The sequence below is a fragment of the Colobus angolensis genome, unplaced genomic scaffold (genome assembly GCF_000951035.1).
Source record: "Colobus angolensis palliatus isolate OR3802 unplaced genomic scaffold, Cang.pa_1.0 Scaffold8, whole genome shotgun sequence".
In the NCBI taxonomy this organism is placed as follows: Eukaryota; Metazoa; Chordata; class Mammalia; order Primates; family Cercopithecidae; genus Colobus; species Colobus angolensis.
The window spans coordinates 9,363,011-9,368,443 of NW_012121820.1; positions in this window are offsets into that span (position 1 = coordinate 9,363,011).

Genomic DNA, 5,433 nt, shown 5'->3' on the forward strand with positions numbered 1-5,433 from the left:
TTAATAATACATAATATTATATATATAAATGTCCAACCACTGATAACCTCAGATGATTTTCATGTAACAATTCCACAAATTTAGTGATTTTAGGTTTTTCAAAAACTCAAACTGCCATCAGAATAAAAAGACAAATAAAGATGATTTTTTAAAAACTCAAAAATAATTTATTTGCCTAAGAGAGACTCAGTCTACTCTTGCCAAAATAGTGACATATATATGGAGTTTGAAATTACAGTTGGCAATAAGAAAATGTTACTTTTTTGAGGCAGACGTATTTTTGGTTATAGTTCATTTCCACAGTAAACGTGAAGCTGTGAGCTTCTGCAAAATCCGACTCTAAGAAGCCTAAAATATAAAATTCTGAGCAAAGGTCAAAATTCTGATGATCTGATTTTTAAAATTTAAAATGTATAAGGTGAATTTTTAGAGATTTAAAGTGCTGCTGATATTTATTTTATTAAATTTTTCTCGGTCAGTTTCAGTAGCTTGTGCCTGTAATCCCAATATTTTGGGACGCTGGGCAAGAGGATTGCTTGAGCCTAGGAGTTCCAGACCAGCCTGGACAACATAGTGAGACTCTACCAAAAAAAAAAAAAAGCTTTAAAAATTAGCCAAGCATGGTGGCACACGGTGGTGGGAGGATCATTTGAGCCCAGGAGGTGAGGGTTTCAGTAAGCCAAGATCTCGCCACTGCACCCCAGCCTGGGTGACAGAGCAAGACCCTGTCTCGAAACAAAAACAAAAACAAAAACAAAAAATCAAAAACAAATAAACAAAGACTTTTCTGTTTATGAATATCTGCAACTCACTCTTCTTTAATGAATGTGACTCACCACTATCGCAAACTTAAATTTTTACTTGCATGTTGCATATGGTAATATTCTAATTCTATCATTCCTTCTTCATTTATTGGAATATTTCTTCTCTTTTTTTTTTTTTTCCGATGGATATTTGCTGTGTCACCCAGGCTGGAGTGCAGTGGCGCTATCTTGGCTTACTGCAACCTCCATCTCCTAGGTTCAAGCGATTCTCCTGCCTCAACCTCCCGAGTAGCAGGGATTACAGGCATGCACCACCATGCCCAGTTAATTTTTGTTTTCTTAGTAGAGATGGGGTTTCACCATGTTGGCCAGGGGTTTCACCATGTTGGCCAGGCTGATCTTGAACTCTTGACCTTGTGATCTGCCCACCTCGGCCTCCCAAAGTGCTGGGATTACTGGAGTGAGCCACCACACTCAGCCATTTATTGAGATATTTCTATAAAAAGAAACTCACCTACTGTTTGGCTGCTCAGTGGTTCAGTTCACATAGGAAAGACAGAAAAAAAATGCTTGATTCTTTACTTTTGTTTACTAGTTTTCAAAATAATGAGTTGGTTCCTCTGAAAGTTGGTATTAGTTTTTCAAGTACCATTACGAACCATTGGATTTAAACATATTTGTATGTTTCCATTCATTGCGGTTATTATTTATGCTCAAGTTGCCCATCTTTGACCTGTGGGAGGGTTTTCTGTTGATTCCTGTGTTCTCCTGACCTTAGCAGTCTTAGAGAGCTTATGGCAACTGTTAAAAGAAAAACTTCAGACAGAGTAAATTTAACAGAGTTTCTTTGACCAAAAACACTTCATGAAACGGGCAGCACTCAAAACTGGAAGAGGTTCAGAGAGCTTCACTCTACTAGCTGTGTGAGCAGCAAGCTTTTATAGGCTGACCACGGAAGCAAAGAACAGAAATCGCTTAATTGGCTACAACTAGGCTTTGTCTTATGTGGGTATGGTGTAATGGGAAGACCCTAGTTACACAACCAATTGGCTGGTTGGCTGTGATCGACTGAGCCTGTTTTGTTTTATTTTGGTTTTGTCATTTACAAGAAATACCTCCTAGTTAAGTTTTGGTTTGTTTACATAAGAGCTCTAGACACAGGAGACAACCTCAGCCTAATGATCTCCTTATTTGCTTTAACATTTCCTTGCTTTTGGTTGACAAGCTGATCCAGCCTCATCTTGAATATTCTGCCTCAAACCTGGGAAACTGTGTTCTTAAAGGGTGATAAATCTGCAGTTATTAAAGAAACTCACCTATCTAAGATATTAGAAGTACCAACATCTAGCCCAATGCTTGGTGCAGAGTAAGTAGCTAATAAATGGTAGTTGACTGAATAATTTAATGATTATCACTTTCACTAGATTCTAAGTTCCTTGAGGTCAGAGACCATATACTTCTTTTTAAAAAAAAAAGTTTATTGTAAAATGACAAATTATAGTTGTATATATTTATGGGATACAAAGTGGTGTTATGATTTATGAATACGATGTAGAGTAATTAAATCAAGCTAATTTACATATTCATTATCTCAAATACTTATCATCTTTCATGGTGAGAACATTTGAAATTTACTTTTGGCCGGGCGCGGTGGCTCAAGCCTGTAATCCCAGCACTTTGGGAGGCCGAGACGGGTGGATCACGAGGTCAGGAGATCGAGACCATCCTGGTCTACACGGTGAGACCCCGTCTCTACTAAAAAATACAAAAAACTAGCCGGGCGAGGTGGCGGGCGCCTGTAGTCCCAGCTACTGGGGAGGCTGAGGCAGGAGAATGGCGTAAACCCGGGAGGCGGAGCTTGCAGTGAGCCGAGATCGTGCCACTGCACTCCAGCCTGGGCAACAGAGCGAGACTCCGTCTCAAAAAAAAAAAAAAAAAGAAATTTACTTTTAATGATTTCAAAATGTACAGTACACTATTATGCACTATATTCACCATGCCATGCAATAGCCCTCAAAAAAAAAACAAACCCAACTTATTCCTTCTATCTAAGGCTTTGTACGCTTTTACCATCATCTCCCCATTCCCGCTTCACCCCCTAGCCTTTGGTAACCATCATTCTGTTCTTTGCTTCTATGTGTTCGATTGTTTTACCTTTTTTTTTTTTTTTTTTGGAGGCAGAGTCTTGCTCTCTCCCACAGGCTGGAGTGGAGTGGAGCAGTCTCAGCTCCCTGCAACCTCCACCTCCCACGTTTAAGCGATTCTCCTGCCTCAGCCTCCTGAGTAGCTGGGATTATGGGCACCTGCCACCACACCCAGCTCATTTTTGTATTTTTAGTAGAGACAGGGTTTTGCCATGTTGGTCAGGCTGGCCTCAAACTCCTGCCTTGGCCTCCCAAAGTACTGGGATTACAGGTGTGAGCCACCACGCCTGGCCGTGTTGGATTGTTTTAGATTCCACATGTAAGTATTGTCTTTGTCCACATGGTATTTGTCTTTGGGTGCCTAGCTTATTTCAATATGTATAACATTCTCCAATTCCACCCACATTGCCACAAATGACAGAATTTCTTTCCTTTTTTTAAAGGCTGAATAGTATTTCGGTGGGTATATATACCACATTTTCTTTATCCATCCATCCACTCAGTGATGGACACTTAGGCTGATTCTGTAACTTAACTGTTGTGAACAGTGCTACAATGTACTTGAGAGTGCAAACATCTCTTTGACATACTGATTTCAGCTCTTGTGGGTAAATACCCAGAGTGGGATTGCTGGATCATACGGTAATCCTGTTTTTAGTTTTTGAGTAACCTCCATACAGTTTTTCATAACACAGGTACTAATTTATATTCCCACCAACAGTGTACAAGTGCTGTCTTTTCTTCACATCCTCACCAACACTTATCTTTTGTCTTTTTTATAATAGCCTAATTGCCATTCTAACAGGTATAAGGTGATACTGCATTGTGGTTTTAATTTGCATTTTCCTAATGATTAGTTATGTTGATGAGCATTTTTTCATATATCTGTTGGCCATTTCTATGTTGTCTTGTTTTGAGCAATAGCTATTCAGATCCTTTGCCTTTTCTTTTTGCTTTTTTTTTTAGAGACAGGGTCTCACTCCATTGCCCGGGCTGGAGTGCAGTGGAGTGATCACAGCTCACTGCAGCCTCGAACTCCTTGGCTCAAGCCATCTCCCCACCTTAGCCTTCCAAGTAGCTGAGACTATAGTGGAAGCTACCCACACCAGTCATTTGCCCACTTTAGAATAAGATTATTTGTTTTCTTTCTATAGAGGTGTTTAAGTTCTTTCTATAGTTTGGACATTAATCCCTTATAAGACGTATGGTTTGCAAATATTTTCTCCCAATATGTACGTTGTCTGTTTACTCTGTTAATTATTTCCTTTGTTGTGCACAAGCTATTTACATGCTATTTATAACGTGCTATTTATAACACAAGCTATTTATAACATGAAATATTTATACAGAGTTTCACTCTGTCACGGTTGGAGTGCAGTGGCACAATCTCAGCTCACTGCAATCTCTACCTCCCAGGTTCAAGTGATTTTCCTGCCTAGGCCTCCTGAGTAACTGGGATTACAGGTGCCCGCCACCATGCCTAGCTAATTTTTGTATATTTAGTAGAGACAGAGAGTTTCACCATGTTGGCCTGGCTGGTCTCAAACTCCTGACCTCAGGTGATCCACCTTCCTCGGCCTCCCAAAGTGCTGGGATTACAGGCATGAGCCACCGCACCCGATCTGCTTTTTATTTTTATGCAATCCCCTTTGTCTGTTTTTGCTTCTCTTGCCTGTACTTTCAGGGTCAAATTATCTTTGCCTAAACCAATGTTGTGTAGCTTTTCCCGTATGTTTTCTTCTAGTAGTTTTATAACTTCTTGTATTATATTAAGTCTCTATTCCATTTTCAGTTGATTTTTGTCCATAGTGTGAGACAAGGATCTAGTTTCATTCTTCTGCATGTGGATATCTAGTTTTCCCCAACATCATTTATTGAAGAGACTGTCCTTTCCTGTTGTATATCCGTGGCATCTTTGTCAAAAGTCAATTGACCATATATGCATGGGTTCATTTCTGGGCTCTCTACTCTGTTCCACTGGTTGATATGTCTATTTTTATGACATTACTATGCTGTTTTAATTACTGTTGCTTTGTGGTATAGTTTTAAATCAAGTAGTAAGATGTCTCCAGCTTTGTTTTTTTACTCATGATTGCCTTGGCTATTTGGGTTTTTTGTAGTTTCATATGAATTTTAGGAAGGTATTTTTCTATTTCTATGAAAAAAGACATTGGAATTTTGGTAGGAATTGCATTGAATCTATAGCTTGCTTTGGGCAGTATGGGCACTTTAACAATATTAAATCTTCCAGTCCGTGAACAATGGATATCTTTTCATTTATTTGTGCAGATACCATATACTTCTAATAAGTATTTGTAGAATAGACAAATGAAAGGTGAAAACCAACAATTAGCTGGTCCCACCGAAGTCTCAGGCAGGGCAGAACCCTGATACTTGTGGTCTTCTATTACCATTTGGTGGGAAGTGTAGCAGCATTGTTCTCTAATGCCTCAAAATCTCCTAATGCAGTGTTTTCCAAACTACAGGTTCTTACCCATTAGTGAGTTATAAAATCATTTCAGTGG